Raw genomic sequence first — 17,358 nt, 5'->3', positions numbered from 1 at the left:
TTTTAGGGTTTCCCTGGTGGCGCAGTGGTTGAGAGTCTGCCTGCCGATGCAGGGGACATAGGTTCGTGCCCCGGTCCGGGAGGATCTCACATGCCACGGAGCGACTGGGCCCGTGAGCCATGGCCGCTGAGCCTGCACGTCCGGAGCCTGTGCTCCGCAACAGGAGAGGCCAAAACAGTGAGAGGCCCGCGTACCGCAAAAAAAAAAAAAAAAATGGTTTTAATGAGCTATAACTCACATACCAGACAGTTCACTCACTTAATGCATACAATTCAATGGTTTTTAGTTATATTCACAGAGTCGTGCAACCATCACCATAATCTAATTTTAGAATATTTTCATCATCCCACAAAGAAATCCTGTACCCACCAGGAGTCAGTCCCCATCCCCCACCCTCACTCCCAGCCCCTGGAAACCACTAACGTACTTTCTCATTCTGAACATGTCATATAAATGGAATCACACAATACCGTGGCCTTCTGTGTCTGGCTGCTTTCACTTCATCCATGTTATAGCATGGAAGCGTCAGTACTTCATTCCTTTTGGTTGCTGAGTAATTCTCCACTGCCTAGATATACGATTATTTTGTGTACCTATTTATCAGCGGATGGACATTCGGTTGTTTCTACTTTTTGGTGATTATAAGCAATGCTGCTGTGAACATCCGTGTTTAATTTTGCGTCTGTGGTTATATGTCTTCATTTCTCTTGGTTGTATTCCTAGGAGTATGTATGTATGTATGCTGGGTCATATAGTAACTCTATATTTAACCCTTTGAGAAGGTGCCAACATGTTTTCTAAAGCAGCTGCACCACTTTATATTCCCACAAGCAATGTACGAATGTTCCGATCTCTCCACACCATCACCAACGCTTTGTCTTTTTTATTATTATTATGGAAATTTTAGTGGGTATGAAGTGGTATCTCATGGTTTTAATTTGCATTTCCCTAATGTCTATGATGTTGAGTATCTTTTCATGTGCTTATGGGCCATTTGTGTATCTTCTTCGGGGAAACATCTATTCAGATCCTTTGCCTATTTTTAAATTGGGATAATTTGTCTTTTTGTTACTGAGTTATTAGTGTTCGTTGTATATTCTGGATACAAGTCCCTTATCAGATATATGATTTGTAAGCATTTTCTCCCATTCTGTGGGTTGTCTTTTCACTTTCTTGATGGTATTTTTTGCAACACAAAAGTTTTTACTTTTGGTGAGACCCAATGCATTTATTTTTTTCTTTGCTGTTTTTGCTTTTGGGGTCATATATAAGAAACCACTGCTTAACCCAAGGTTCAGGAGCCCTGCCTAGCATTCTAACTATACATATTTTTAAAACATCTTTTATAACGTGCTGCCAAAATGCCTTACAAAAAGGCATTATTATTTGCAAACTTAACCCACCAACCAACCGTGTCTACACGTGGAAGAAAGAGGAGGAGATGCCAGCAGGTAGTGGGTGGCTGCTGCGTTGCACGCCCTTTACATCATCTTCTAAACCTCGGATAAATGACTTGCCCCAAATCACCCACTGCTTCTGAGTTGGATTCAGTCTGTTTGTCTCCAAAGCAGCTGCACCGTCCGGCCTCCCTATGCCAAAGGGAATAGGGACCAGGCAACTATCTGCTCTCAGCCTCCCTTCTCCTGACACCTTCGGCAAATGGTACTCTCCTCGGGACCTGGCTACAGATCGTCCCCTGTACCTGGATGCGCTGTGTGGAGGCCTTGCCCAGGTAGCCGCTGTGGGGAGCCCTCCCGGGTCGGGAAGCCTCCTGGGCACTTGCTCAGCCTTGGCTTGGCCCCTTTAGAACAGAGCTTGCTCTCCTGTCATGTTTCTCCTCCAGGCTCTTGGAGACTTGACAAAATGCCTTTTTCCATCTGTCACAAACATTACATCCAACGGCCTCAGTCACCTTCTGGCTGTCAGAAACCATTTAAACTCTTGGCACTTGAAGAAAAGTACTGCTTTCCCAGGCAAAGGTATCACCCTTTAAAAGTGACACCCTGAGTGATGGCCAAGGCAATGGCTGCCCCTTTATTTCAAAGGGAATTGAAAAGGCAGGCTCCTGAGCCTTTCTCCCTGTTCTCAACAAGGAATTCATACATACACAGTGAGCAGGTGTCGCTTTTTAAAAATAATATCAAAATTATAACTTGTAAAAGTGCCTAGATGTTTCTTCCCAGTCATGTGTTCCTGTGGCTTTGTTTCAGGGACCAGCTGGCCCAGAATAGTGCCTAGGGCAGCTGGGACTGTGTGGAAGAGAGGGCAAGTCTTGGCCTCGGAGGATGTCAGCCTAGGCTTTCCCATATTCTTATCCTTTGGCTTCGAACAAATCAGTCACCCCTTTAAGCCTCAGTCCCCTCAACGATACAGCACGTACCTCACAGCCTTATTGCAAGAGGTGTGGGAAGCACAGTGTGAGGAGCTCAGCACGGGGCCTGGGGCAGAGCAAATGCTTCACTGGCTTCCGTTCCTTCTCTTCCTCTTAGTTCTGTGGGTCCCCCCAGTAGGAATGCCAGCCCTTTGCTGACTAATTCTACACTGTCGTGCTCTTAAAAATTCTGAAAAGCAAAACCAGTGTAGAGAAGTGGTAAGAACACGGGCTTAGAAATCAGAGAGACTTGCGTTTGAGCCTCTGCTCTGTCCCTTAGTGGCCTTGTCGTGTTCATAGCGATGCATCAGTGAAGTTCACCAAATCAGTGAACTTCACCAAATCCATTTTGTAAAGTCGGGATTTTATTCATCCCTCTTAGTTTTGTTGTGTGGGTTGGTGACATCAGGATACATGAATAAATGGTACTGACGGCAGCTCTGGGGGTAGCCAGCCCTTGCCCAGGGCTGCACTTGCACATCTAATTTCAAAGTGGAAAGATGGAGGGGTGAGAGGCACAGCCTGGATTCCCAGCCCAGAGGAAGCTGGCCTAGAACCGAAGCCTGGCCACTCTGCCCCACGGGAGAGACTGAGCTGCCTGTTTTCCCTGTAAGTTTGACTCCACACTCAGCTGTGGTGCATGAACTTCCCCACCAAACGTGAGCAGCTAGAAGATGGCAGAGCCCAGCCCAGACATCCAGGAGTGCAAAAGCCATGTCTGATTACTAGTTTCCTCCCCGTCACCCCCGACTGCCTCCCTCTCTCCATCTCCTCCTCCTTTGCTTTCTTCCTTCTCCCTTCCCCCCCTGGAGTAAATGGCCCCGATCAGCTCCTGACCCATAGAAAGGGCTCCCTGTGCCTGCCCTGGAGAAGCACAGTGTGTGTGGAAGTTCTGAGACTCTGGAAGGTGTGGATGGTCTTGTGTGTGCAGGAGGGGAACTGGCTGGGGGATAGGGTGTCCCCTCAGGGGACAGTAGCAGCAGGAGGGGTGACCTGGGCTGCGTGGACATGACTGGTGGTGACTCTGGGTGGAGCGAGCAGAGCAGAGAGGAGGGGTGTGGCCAGCGTGGGTGTGACATCCCTGGAGAGGTCAGCTGAGGAGGGGCACCTCGGCAAGAGCCTGTGTTGGGAGGAAGGGCACTGGCCCAAGAGGGCCTTCCTGGGTGCCACGAGCGAAAGCGTGGGGAGGGGGCTGCCCCAGGGAGCTCAGTTATAGGGTGCTGGGCTCAGGTTCCAGGATGGGAGTCCCTGTGCTGGCCACAGAGGGTGGGGAGGAGGCCTGGAAGGAAGGGTCGCACCGGAAGTGGACTGTCCAGGGTTCCTGTAACGTCCGGGCCACAGAGGCCACCGTGGACTTGCTCTTTGAGGTTGCAGAGGGCGAACTGTCTGCACAACCAGCTGAAGTGAAACCCGCAACCCGGGCCTGTCCTGGCGGCTGTGCCTTCGGCCCTGAGCCTCACACCCCAACCCTCCCGCACTTGGCCTTGTGTGTTCAGTTGGGCCTGGCATTTTCCACTGCCCACTTCCTTATCTTGTATTAGCTCTAGCTGGGTGTGAAGTCTGAGCCAGCGCCCACCCTGTAAACGAGGGTAGCCCCAGGGCCCATCATTCCGGCAGACCCGCTCCCCAAACTTTCCCGTGTGGATAATCCCAGGGGACTCTGGCTAAGGTGCTGATGCATTGCTATGAACTAAATAGGTACCCTCCTGAATCCTTGCCCCAGCTGAGCTCCCGGAGTCCATGTCACATCATTTGCAACTCCATCCCCTTCAAATTTGTCAGGGAAAAGAAGTATAAATTATTATACAGTGTAGAAAAAAGAACGGGCAGAACATGGGCTTTGGGATTAGAGAAATCTTCCTGAGTCCTGAGCTGACAACTCGGTAAGTGGCTTTACTCCCTGGGTCTCAGTTTCCCCACCTGTAAAATGGGTATATAATAGTGTCTCAAGGTACGGCATCGACAGCATGGGCCGTATGTCAATTATTAGCCCAGGTTCAAGTCCAGCATCCCCCGCCTACCAGCTGTGTGTCCTCAGGAAAGCTAGTTACACCCCCCGTGTCTCAGTTTCCTCAAATGTAAGATGGGGGTAAGAAGGATATTTACCTCACTTGCTTGTTGAGATGAGCTGGTGACATAAAAGGTAATGTGCTTACATGTGTTAGGTTTCTAATAAACAGTAGCTGTCATTAAACTCAGAATTGATATTTCAAAGAGTTCTTGCAAAACTTAAATGAAATAACAGGTTTGAAAAATACTTTATAACCTGTAGAGCACTGTCAGAGATCAGTTATTATTATTTATAACATTATTGCTACTCAAACTAAAATTTAAAAAAATAGTGAAATTTTCTCCAGTCTAAAGAAGCCTTTGGGGTTGAAATTCTGTTTGGGCCGAGGATATTTTAAGCGGCTGAGCTTGTCTGTCCTTTCCTATCCCTCCTTGGCGGCCTGATGATGCTGGGTATAATTAGCTGTGGCTCAGTAAAGGCTGGCTGACAATTTCACACCCATCCAGTGGCTTATAAATGGATGACACCGTTCTAAATTACATCAAGGCCAGCTTTGAGCTTGTTCTTGAGAGGAGAACCACAGAATCTCGTCACGCGTGAAAAGCCTATCTCACAGAAGTGTTAAGGCATCATAGAATGAGCAAGTGAGAAGTTAGAGAGGGGACTTTAGTAAAAGCCACAACCATCCTGTGATAGATCGTAACCTCCTTTCGTGCCATTAAAGCACATTTTGAGGTGTTTGGGTGAGTTTAATTGCTATTATTGTTTATGAGATGAAAATACAGGGGCAAAGCAGTTAAGAGGTCTGACTCTGGTCATGCTGGGAAGCTAATCACAGAGGCCTGATCTCTAAATGTCTGTCCAGCTGTTTCTACCAGCCCAGGGACACAGCCTGCTCTGCTGCTAGAAGCTAGTCCTTTATCAGGATAATTCCAGGGGCACTTTTGAGCCCCTCTTATATGCCAGATGCTGCAGGGAATCTGAAGATGATTAAAACCCTCAGAAAGTTTGTCATCTACAGGGACGGGAGTTTTTTTGTTTTTTTACTCCCTCTCTCCCACCCTGCAATTCTCCCTCCCTGCCCTTCCTGCTTCCTAGTAAATGCTTGACGGCCACTTTGGCCATGCAAGGTACTAGTGCTAGGTATCAAGCACTGGCAAAACAGGTAGGCTCCTTGTCTTCATGGAACTTAACGGTTCTGGAAGTCAGACCAACATGGAGATGGGAAAGGGAGATGTTAGGGATACCCTTGAAGAAATTCCCTTCATGGGGCCTGATACCACCGGATGCCACTATGCACCCCCTCTTCTTTCTCTTGGGGAGACTGCCTCTTGTCTTTGTTCTAAGTGGAATTCACAAGGGGATCTCTGTGCCCTTCCCAGAAGACTGACTATATATTTGCCTCAAGGGAAGATAACCCATAATGTTTCCCAATTCCTTGTTGAGAACGCTCTTCGTTTAGAAATGATGCCTTGTCTCCTCCTTTATGCTTCTACTAGAGTCTTGGTCTCCTAAATAGGGTGCACGAGACAATCCACTGGAGCACAGGAAGAAAATTCTAAAATAGTTACTTATAAATATCACTTAAGTAGCCTTAACCTTTTAAAACATTTTTTTTTAGGGACTTCCCTGGCAGTCCAGTGGTTAGGGCTCTGTGCTTCCACTGCAGGGGACACGGGTTGGATCCCTGGTTGGGGAACTAAGATCCTGCAGACAGATGGTACCACATCTTCCATCCCTCCTCCCCACCAATGTCACGGGGCAGGAGCCAGCCTGGGGAATAGGCCACTGGGACAGCTGAAGAACATCACCTTAGGACAGAGGACATGAGCTGGGGGCACAGGGCTTGATCCCACCTTTTGCAGGGGCTAAAGGGAACATGAGCCCTTCCGCCAGGCTCTGAGTCCCTAAGAGGAAAGGATCAAGCCCTGGCTGGCCTGGACTGGAGACTCATCCCTGATTCTGGCAGATCCTAAAATGAGGGGAACAATAGAAGTAAATTCAGATGCAAAGCCAGCAGAGCCTGCCAGGCAGTAGGAGAAAGGGGAAGGTCACTGAGACGGCAGGTTGGAGCCGTGAGGACCGGGGAGGAATCCACACAGATGCCAAGCACGGTGCGGGGAGGGTGGGTGGAAGGCTGGGGCGGGTCTGGGCTGAGACTGAACTGATCTGAGGAGGGTCACCTCATCAGCCTGTCCCAGGTGCATCTGAGAGGGAAGAGGAGATCACAGGGGGCAGCATGGCCGGCGAGCGGCAGATGCCCCTCCTCACTGGAGACACTTCCACCTCCAGACCAGATGCAACTCGTCATCCCGTAACGAGAAAAAACGAGAAGGCACAAACGGAACGTCCTGGCCCGCACCAGCAAGTGTGTAGCCTCAGTGGACTCTGCTCGTGTTGACGGGTGAGCTGAACACCACCCGTCCATTGAGCCTCGGGCCCACTGCAACATTCGGAACCATTTCCTTTGGTTTCCCACAGTGCTGCCCTGTCATTGTGGTCCGTCCCTGACCTCCTGGGTGACAGGGCATGTGTCCCAGTCATCCTTGTGCCCCCAGAGCTTAGCCTCATGACTGGCGTGAGGCTAATATTTACGTAATACAATATTCATTTAAATAAATAAACACCTGTTAGGTCTGGAAAACAAAAGAGTTTGCATCTTAGTGCGTCTAGAGGAAGTTAATAAGGAAAGCAAAGTTGCAACGTTGCGAAGGCTGAAACCGGCTCCCTGCTCAGAGAGCCTCCCCGGCTCTGGGAATGCACAGTCCCTGAGGGGGACACAATGGGGTCGGGTTGAGCAAGAACAGAAGAGAACAGCTCTGGTGAATCAGCAGCATTTATGCAACTCCTCACAGCAGAAAACCCCAGTGCAAACAGAGCCTCTGCTTCTCTTTTTCCTAAGAACACTGTCAGCTCCAAGAGGTCTCCCAGAGAAGCGCAAAGATTCTGATGATGTACGTTCAGGTCCCACTCTAGCTGGAGAATTCAGCTCATCCAGATGGACCACTTACCCTGCTTTGGAGATGGTTCCAGAAACATGAACAACTCCCACTTCTAGAGAAACAATAGGGTCTGACGTCTCCCAGGTGACTTTCAAGGTTAGCTCACTGTGCTCCCCAGAGGTGAAGAGCCAGTGTTCACAGTGTACATGCTTTCGTTCTGAAAGCAGGTCCACCACCTTCATGTATCTGTACACTTGATGGACGGGTGTGGGTCATCTGTGGGGGCAGGCGGCGTGCTGGGCTCACGGTCATGTGTTAGACCTGTCCCTGCCCTCCCCAGCTTATACTCCACTTTGAAAGGAAAGGGGGGGGGCGTGCATATTCTGTGCCCCACCTCGTGCCTTGCCCTATGCTAGGTAATTTACACACATCCTCCTATGGACTCTCACAATCTAGGAAAGAAGCAGGATTATAGTAACACCATTTTGGCTCACAGAGAGATTCAGAAACCTTGGCAAGGTCATGCAGCTCCGAAATACCTTGAACCGCTCTCTTCTCTTGACTCCAATATGCATGTGCCCTATTTCTGCAGGGGCAGGTAAAACTCCAAGGGGTGTTGTGAGGAGGGAGCAATCCCTTTTGGTTGGGGGAGGTCTGGGAACTCGTAAGGACAAGGTGAGCTCTGGGCTGGGCCTGGCAGGAGGGAGGACCTCTCACCCAGGGAAGGGCAGGGCAGGGCAGGGCAGCAGCAAAGTACATGGTGAAGGGGTAGGAGCCCTGGCTGCAGCGCAGAGGGGCGCAGGAGGTCACTGCAGGGAACGGGGCGTGGAGGCCTTGAGTGGGGACTCATGGGAGGACAAACCATGATGAACATTGAAAAGGGATGGAGTTGGTCCTGTAGGATGCAGAAGTCTTCAGCATGTACTTGAGGAGGATGGAGACAGGCGCTAAGTCTCATTCAGGCATACAGGGCTGGGACGGAGCGACAGAAGTGCTGGGACATGAGAGGACCAGGTGGGAGGCAGCAAAACAGTGACAGCAAGCTCACCTCCCGGGGCTAGACCTCATCAGATGGGGGACCCAGAGCAAGTAAGTTAAACCTGAGGAGCCTTGGTTTCTTCGGGTGAAGTCTAGACATAGAGAGCCACTGGAAAGAAGAAAGAGGGGCCACAGCAAGAGCCGAGTTCCTTTCCTGGCACCGCCCCCCCCAATATGAGATCCCTTTCCCTGCTTTCTGCTCCTTGAACGCTGCGAGAACTTGTAACCCCAAACCTTTGCACATGCCCTTGGCTTTGCCTGACGACTCCTCCCCTTGATCTTCATGCTGGTGGCACTCTGGGATCTTTTCAGAATTCTCTTCCAAGATGAGCCTTTTCCTTGCTGTCCCCACTCTCTCAGCCACCTTCTAATGCCATTACCTGTTCATTTCTCTAACTCAGCCCCGAGGGCAGCACCTAGCACATAGCAGGTGTTCAACAAATGGTTGTTGAATAAATGACTGAATGAGTGAATAAGTACTTATCCAGCCATAGGAGGTGCATGAACTTGGCTCTCAGAGAACCCAGTAGCTTGCATGGGATCTTGAAGCTCGTATGGTTTAACCCCTTTGAAAAGGAGAAGCCCATCGACAGTTTTACGGCACCAAGTACAAGTCTCATGTTCGGTACCTGCTTATTGAACTTCCCTACTGAGTGGACGAGCTGACACTTGACTCTCCCCGTTGACAGGGGGTTTACTAGTACTGAGGTCACCTTTTTCACCCTCTATCCTTTCCAACATTTATGTAGAAAGAAGGAAAAGTGCTTTCGAGTAGAACTGGTAAGCTGCTAACACTGGACCAAGCCATAAACTGTGGGGCTTAAGCATTGCATCCCCTGCCGTGTGACGCTGAGTCACCTTTACCTCCTGGAGCCTGGAGCCCCTCTGAGACCTGACGCTGGGGAAGTGGGCTTGGTCCTGCTTGGGTTAGGAGACCTGAGGACCCCCAGGTGGGGAGGTTATACCCGACTCCCGACAATATGAAGTGTGTAAATCTGGTTGTTTACAAAGTGGAACATGTCATTTCAATAAGGTGACGACTGCACATAAGTACGAGGAAATTAATCGAGCAAATCTCAACTCACGGGGGCATCTTGCTAACCTGCCTGTGGCCACTAGCCTGGGTCCTAACAGCGAATTAACTCGCAAAGCCCTCCAGAAATCAGGTACTTTTACACCTATGGACCTGGGTGTCTCCATGTGCTCTGAAGTGTGGCCGCCGGACACGACGTGGTCACCCAGCCAGGGCCGACCCCAGACTTATCCTCAAGGACCTTGGCGGGGGCAGCCCCTGCTAAGGGTGGGCTCCGACCTCCGGACCGTCCCCCTGCTCGGCCTGCAGCCCAACATTCTTGGCAGCGCGGCTGACAGCTTCAAGAACATCTTCTCACACACGTTCTGTTTCGGCGTGGTCACCACGGGGGTGCCAGGGAGGTAGTGAAACACCAGGGCCAGGGCAAGCCAGCAACAGTCCCAGGCTACCCAGTCACCCCCTGGACATGGGCACAGTGGTTCCCGCCACCCGGGCTCCTGCGGCTCCACATTCTGGGCTTCTCCTTCTGCAGCAGCTTCTCCTGGGTGTGGACTGCTGCCTTCGATGGAGACCGCTCTCTGGTCCCTGCCTGCCTGCTGTCGGCCTCCGCCATCAGACTCGAAGCTTCCTTAAGGCCCGCTGTGCCTTTCCCCTACCCTCCAGAGTCTGCACAGGCCTCTAACCCCCTAGCTTGTGCCAAGGCCGGCTCCTTTTCCACCCCCGCGGGTCTCAGCCAATGGCACAGAGGGCCCATCCCCCACCCCGGTCCCCTCTATCAAGCAGGCCATGTCATTTCCTTGTAGAGTCACCGGAATTGACAGTCACTATAGTCCAGTCCTTATCCCCTGGCTCCGTGGAGGAGGTAATCAGCTCAGTGAGGGTGGGGCTTTCATGCACGGCTGAACTCCAGTGCCTGGAAAACTTCATTGAATAAATGATTGAATGAGGGAATGGATTCAGAGTCTAACTCGCAATAGATTCTCAGTAAATATTTTTTGAAAAGTTGCCGAAAGCTCATGACTTTTGACTATCAATCTAAACCTTTTTTCCTCCTCTGTGTGAATTCTGGGGGAAAAAAACTCCACTTCTGCCTCTCCCTGCGCACCCGCTCTTCCCCATCGAGGCGAATCGTCCGTTCAGTCTTTGCACCATCTCCTCTGCACCTTCCCAGGGTGCCCTGTGCAGAGCAGGGGCTTTTACGAGTTGTCTAAGGAATCCTCTCTCTAGTGCAGAGTTCTTGCTAAATCTAGAAGCAGCCCTGGTGTTTTTAATTCATCTTCGAGAACAACACCGAGAGAGGTTTCTAAATGACTGTTCCCGCTGGCCGTATTGGCCCTGCTGGGTTGGGGCCGTGACACTGGCCTTGGCTCTGCTTGGGGACCAGCTGTGTGATTCTGGGCAAGTCCCTGGATGCTCTGTCTTCTCTGTGAAGCACGGGTTGGGCCAGGGCTCTCAGAGGGAACTCATCTGGTGTTCCCAGCTCACGCAGGTGACTCCGGGCGGGCCGCCTGGAGTCGGCATCCCGGCAGCTTCCATCTCTGCCACCAACAAGCCCTTGCGCCCCATGTGCCTGGGCTTTCCTGCTTGAGACTCACATGCTATGAACAGGGAGCTGTACACTATCATTTAAAAATTATTAGACCCATCAAAAAAGTTGAAATAGTACAGTGCACCTATGCCTTTCACCTAGATTGACAAAGTATGACATTTTGCCACATTTGCTTTCTCATTTCTCAAATACATTTCTCATTCTCTTTCTCTTTGTATGCGTGTGTGTTTTCTTTTCTTTTTTTCTTTTTTTTTTTTTTTTGCGGTACGCAGGCCTCTCACTGCTGTGGCCTCTCCCATTGCAGAGCACAGGCTCCGGATGCGCAGGCTCAGCAGCCATGGCTCACGGGCCCAGCCGCTCCGCGGCATGTGGGATCTTCCCAGACTGGGGCACAAACCCATGTCCCCTGCTTCGGCAGGCGGACTCTCAACCACTGCACCACCAGGGAAGCCCCCCCTTTTTTTTTTAATGAACCATTTGAAAGTTAAAGACACCATGCCTCTTGACCTCTAAATACTCAGAAGTTAACATTTCTTCACATAACTATAATGTCATTCTCACGCCCAGGACAATTACCATCGACGCAAGTGACCTAACATGCCGTATATATTTGAATATCCCCCATCTCCATCCCAATGTTTTTCTAGTCCTTCTCCCTTGATCCAGGATCCAGCATCACACATTCAGTTACCCCGTTTTCTTAGTCAACTTGAAGCAGAAACCTGGAGAAGCTGATTATTTTTCATAACCCTTCTAGTTTCTTCTGGTTGTAGCACAGCCGAGGGGTGGTGCGCCTCCCTGGGAAGGCTGGTGGGTTGCTCCTTTCTGTAAAGGGTCTTTGATGCCCACTATTTCAAGCCTCTGCCAATTAAAAACTCATCTACAGCGGAGCCAGGGCCAGAAGCTCTGCTCCAGGGTCCACTGGGCAGTGACATCAATAAACTGAGAAAAGAGAAGCTGCAGCTCTGAACTACAGCCTCCCTGGACCCAGGGAGCTTTGGGGACTGTGAGAGCAGCCTCTTGGCCTCCTCTGCCTTTTAATTAGAGACAAAAAGTTCCAGTGTCTGAAAGCCAAGCGTGGCCCAGACATTTAGAACCAAGCTGCCCATATTCCCAAGTGCTTTGTCAAAAAAAAATGAACAATGCTGCTATCTGTCCTGTCCTTACAGAGAGAAGTCTGCTCGGTGCCGTTGCTGAAAACAGGAACCTGCCTTCTGCAAGCCTCTCTTGTTTCTAGCAGAGGAAGTTGTAACTGGTTTAGCAACTGCGCTTCTTGACAGCATGGGTTCCTCAGCACCGCACAAGGCTCACCCTGCCGCAGAAGCAGCAGCTGATGGAGAGGCGGTGATGGTGCTCCTGGCGGCCCTGCTTCAGCTACTCCCAGGGGAGACCATGCCCAGCTGCTGAAGGTATCTGGGGGGGCATGGGGGGGCTGGGGCGGGGGAGGCTTCAGGACCCCAGAGACACACAGCTGGTAGCAGGTGGACTTTCTGGAGACAGATGTGCTCTGGGAGGACAGGCACAGCCTGATCCCAAGCGAGGCTCAGCACCTAACACGGCGGCTGGCACGTCGTGGCTGCTCAGTGATGGGGAACCGCACGGCAGGAAGGGCTGGGAGAGCTGGGACGGGCACGCTCCTGCCAGAGAAGGTTTTTTCCAGCCGCAGAACATCCTAGCACATAGCAGGCTTCTTACCGAGGGCTCTCCTGCTCGCTATTAGACTTTTTAGCAGCGTGACCTTGGGCGAGACATTTAAACCTCTCCAGGCCTTCATCCTCTCCTCTGTGAGGCAGGAATAATGGTACCCAACTCACACAGGTATCGAGCAGATGAAATGAGCTGACATATGCAAAGTGCCCAAGCCAGTTTCAGACACATAGTAGGTGCTCAATAAATGCTATCAGTGTGGAGTCATGATGTCTAAAGGTACGTGGAGCCCAGGCAGGTGGACATCACAATAGTGCTTCTAGGAGTTTGGGAGTGTGGATCTTCTGTGGGAAGATGCCAACGAGGGCGGATGATAATAAGCAACAAGGATCCAAGCAGGTGGGCTGTGTACAGGGCAGGAGCAGTATTAAAGGAAGGGCAAACACACCAGGCACATAAAACCTGAAAACAAGATGTGAGGAGTAGAAGAGATCTGGGAGAACCAGAATCCCCTCAGGAGTGCGGCACACTCCACATCTTTTTAGGTTCTTAGATGTCCAGAGAGCCTGGTGTCAGGGAAATTACCTGGGTTTTGGCCTCAGACTGTCCTGAATCAGGGTTATGCACGCAGAGTGAAGGGAAAGAGTCTGCCAAGCTGAGTGGCAGGGGAGGGGTGTTGCATGAAAGGTTCTTCTCCTGCACTCCTCGGCACAATCCTGTAAGATTACGATGATTATTTGCTTTTGACAAATGAGAAAATGAGGCTCAGGGAGGTTATGAATCTTGGTGATTCATCCAAGTCACACAGCTGGTGAGAGCCTCTGAGGGCTCCAACGGCTGAGGTGGGGAAGCGGGAGCCTTACCTCAGCGAGAGCAGATGTGGGAAGGACGAAAGTGTGTCTTTAAAGCAGTGCTTCTGTCTTAGGAGAAATAACACCCCATAGTTGCAAATCGTCTTTCTGTAGTTTGCTATAAGGTGCCGCAAACTGGGGCTGTGGTCCTTTTAAAACCGGGGAGGTAAGGCCAAATCAAAGTTCTGGCAAAATCTGGTGCAATCTATAGTCTCCAGTTGGAAAAATGCTATTCAAGAGTGCTTAACATGCTCTGACAAATATAACAGTAATACTATTAAAAAACGATTGCAGGGCAGAACTAGAGACACAGATGTAGAGAATAAATGTATGGACACCAAGGGGGCAAAGCGGGGCGGGGATGGTGGTGGGATGAACTGGGAGGTTGGGATTGACACGGATACACTGATGTGTATAAAATAGATAACTAAGGAGAACCTGCTGTATAAAAAATAAATTAAATAAACTTCAAGAAAAGTAGTAATTAAAAAAAAAACAAACGATGGAACAGACAGACTGAAAGCTATTTAGACTCCTGCATCTTAAACGGATCTAGAATCAGGGAAGTAAGACCAGGGAAACCCATTGTTTTAATCAGCTACACCTGGGCCAACGTTCTGGGTCAGCCGCCAGTGAACTAACTGAGTGACTCTGGGCAAGTTACTTTGCTTCTCTGAGGGTTAGTTTTTTCCTCGTAAAAAGAAGACCAGCTTCCGTGTGTGTTAGTAAGAAGTTTAAATTATATACAGTATGTAGGAGACGCTAAATACTAAATAGCAGCTATTAATATTATTCCTAACCCAGACAATTAAAGTACCCCAAGTTACTTGTATACCCCTAGGCAGTAAACAGTAGCAGACTGTGTTAAATATGATGGGTCAAACTGCACAGCCGATGACCTGGACATTCCTTCATGATTTTTCTGAACGCTTATTTCTAAGTGTTCCTCCATCTCATATAAGTGAAACAGACATGGGATGGGTAGGTTTGTATTGCACTGAAATCATTTTCCTATTACAGAAAAAATTTCCCCACGCTGAGCTTCGAGTGCGGGCGATGTATTTCCAAGGGGAGTGGATCTTTCTTAAAGACTTAGAAATGATTCATTTCAATAAACCCCAATCAGCTTCCTGCATTAATAGATGCTGCTGGGTTTTAATTTTTCATTTGACATTCAGCAAGAATTTATTTCCCCCAGCTCTGAAAGAAGCTGGAGCTTAAAATTCTCATTAAAATTTTCCAGCATGTGAGGCTAGAGCATTTGGTTCTTGTCAGCCAACGTGAGGGCCCTGTAAGCACATGTATCCATCCATCTGCCCACCCGTGCATCCATCTCTCCTTCCCTTAATGAATATGCGTTGAGGCTGTACTGTGTGACTGACTTCCTCCCTCTCCTTCCTCCCCAAGAGTTCCAAAGGAAATAAGTACACTGGGTCCGAACCACTTCCTCCTATCTGAGAACCACGAAGGGAGGGGTCTCATTTCATTATGGTAACTTGAGCTACAGACAGAAACTGTGTGGCCTCAAAGTGGCTCACTATTTTTGTCAAACAGCTTTGCAAAGTCACACTTCCCTCCTTGGCACCATCCAGGCAGCTGGGACCATGGCCGGGGGGCTCAGGGTTGGGGAGGGGGGAGGGAAGGTGGGGAGACTCAAGGAGCTTCAGAAGAAAGTGGGAGTCGTCCTCCCAACTGTGCTCAGGGGCAGAGGGCCACCTTGAGAGGGTCAGGCTGCCCCTGAAAGCACAGCCCCGCCTGCCTGCACTGTGCTGGGTACTTGTAGATGGTAATTTTATCCACTCGACTGAATTCAGTGAGCGCTTACTATGTGCCAGGCACCTGCTAGGTAATGATTTTTCATTGAGCAATATAATAGACATGGGATCGTGTTTTCAGGGAGTTTATAACCTGGGGTTGTTAAAGAAACAAATACATAATGACGAACAGTGGCGTGAGCCACGAAGGGGACCGAGCCCAGGACAGAGAGCAGAGGGGAACCAGTTGTCACTGAAGTCTTTAAGTTTAGTTCTCACGTGAACCCTGGCAGGCGGCCGCGCTCCTTCTCAAAGTACAGACGTGCTATCTCCCCTACTCTTCCAGACTCCAGACCTTCCAAGTCACATGGACAGTCAGCTAAAAAATACATCCTCTGAACAGAACTTCTAAGCACCCAGGGTTCAGGACCCACTTCCCAACATACCACTTTATCAATATGCCTATTGGTCCATCTACTGAACACCTGTGATGTACCTGACCCTCTAGCACACAAGTGCCGTGATCTTGTCATAAAAAGGGGTCGATTCAGCTTTATGGAACCGTCTGTCCATTTCCTTATGCCTCAGAGCAGAGTATTTAAGAGTCAGGCTCTGGAGCCAGACGCCTGGGTTCAAACCCTGCCTTCTCTTTTACCAGCTTGGTGATAAACTCGGACAAGTGATGTACACTCTCTGGCCTGGGTTTCCTCAATCATACAAGAGGCATAATGACGGTGGCGTGTCTCTCACAGGCACAGTGTCTCCTCAGTTTCCATCTATTCCTTTTATTTCCTTATGGAACATCTACCGTGTTCCAGCTCTGAGTGAAAACAGACTTCTGTCTTCACGGCACTTACAGTCATTGATCAAACAATCACAGAAGTGAGTGTCAGAATCATAATCTACTTCAGGTGACGCCGAAGAGATAAGGATGGAATGGTGAGCTGAAAAGGAGTAGCTCGGGGGTCCTCACCCCGGGCACCTGTGTGTTTTGACAAGTGATTCACGCGGGGTTCAGCACATGCAAATGCCGTTAGGAGGCAAGATATGAATTTTCATCTCGCTCCATAAGCTTATGAGCCTTGCTGGTGGTTCGTGTGTATGACCCAAAAGCAAAACTAAGTCTTGCTGGGAAAAGCGATGTAATAGAGGAATCACTAACTTCATGATCCCTGGGCCCACGTGTCCAGATGCCCTCCTCTTTCTAAGGAGTCCTGCATTTCCCAAGCATCCAGATTTGAAATGAAAGGAAAAGCCTATTTCATATTCACTGTTGTCCCATTCTGTCCAATTGTGTATCTGTGTGATCTAACATCAAAATAATTGTCTTTACGACTGTTTTCTCATTGCCAAGGATTATTCTCATTGCCCAGGATTCTCATTGTTAGCTTATAGGTTATGAGGGTATCCAGGACCCGGCCTGGGGCCTGAACCTCATTTGGACCATTTTTTGTCAGATGTGTTCAGTGTCCAGCAGGCTCACAGACTGGAGGTACCATATCCCACCAGCCCTGGGTATTGGCTGTGGCGGGGGGACTCTGAGTATGAAAAGCTGAGCTAGAAAAAAAAGAAATGGGGACATTTGAAATTTTGCTTCAATGACGTGGTAAAAGCCATGAAGGGAAGGAGAGATGGATGCACGGGCGGGCAGATGGATGGACACATGTGCTCACACGGATCCCGTAGGTTTGGGGAGAAGGCACTTGCTTGTAGCACAGTTATTGTCAGCAGAGAGTTGAGCCACAGAGAGCCCCCCGCCCCTGCCCCGCAATGTGCTCGTTTTGTAACACCTACTCTCTAATCCTCACTCGTGAAAAATCCAGCAAGGCAGATATGGTTATGCTCGTTTTTTAAAATAAAAACAAACAAAAAACAGTGGAAAGAAGTTTATTGACTTCCTAAGAGGTGAAACTGAGATTTGCCCCAGCACCAAGAGGTCCCAAATCTGGCTTCTTCCTACGACATCCTAAAATGACCATAAACTGTTTTCTAGGATGCATCCACCCTGGTCTTAGGGTAAAGCCAAGCCTCCCTTTTATCCTGAGGGCATATGAGATCCCCTTCCAGACACCCGAGGGTGGAAGGGGCTCGTGGACATGTGGGTCAGTGCTGGCAAATGGGCAATGGCTCTCTGTGGTGGACAGGGTGCTGGACAGGGGGTC

The 17,358-nt window shown here is 49.7% G+C and overlaps 2 protein-coding genes across 7 annotated transcripts in view; one reads left to right on the top strand and one right to left on the bottom strand.

Moving 5' to 3' along the window:
• The window catches only part of TG (thyroglobulin), a 249,366-nt gene that overhangs the window by 45,107 nt on the left and 186,901 nt on the right, over positions 1-17,358 (bottom strand). The gene's annotated exons all lie outside the window — the stretch shown is intronic.
• The window catches only part of SLA (Src like adaptor), a 62,918-nt gene that overhangs the window by 16,805 nt on the left and 28,755 nt on the right, over positions 1-17,358 (top strand). For both annotated transcript variants that reach the window (XM_012531438.3, XM_033419762.2), the window contains exon 2: positions 12,114-12,353. The gene's annotated coding sequence lies outside the window, so the exon portion shown is untranslated. The remainder of the gene's footprint in view (positions 1-12,113; positions 12,354-17,358) is intronic.

Source organism: Orcinus orca, chromosome 17 (genome assembly GCF_937001465.1).
Source record: "Orcinus orca chromosome 17, mOrcOrc1.1, whole genome shotgun sequence".
Taxonomy (NCBI): domain Eukaryota; kingdom Metazoa; phylum Chordata; class Mammalia; order Artiodactyla; family Delphinidae; genus Orcinus; species Orcinus orca.
This window is presented reverse-complemented; position numbering and strand designations above follow the sequence as displayed.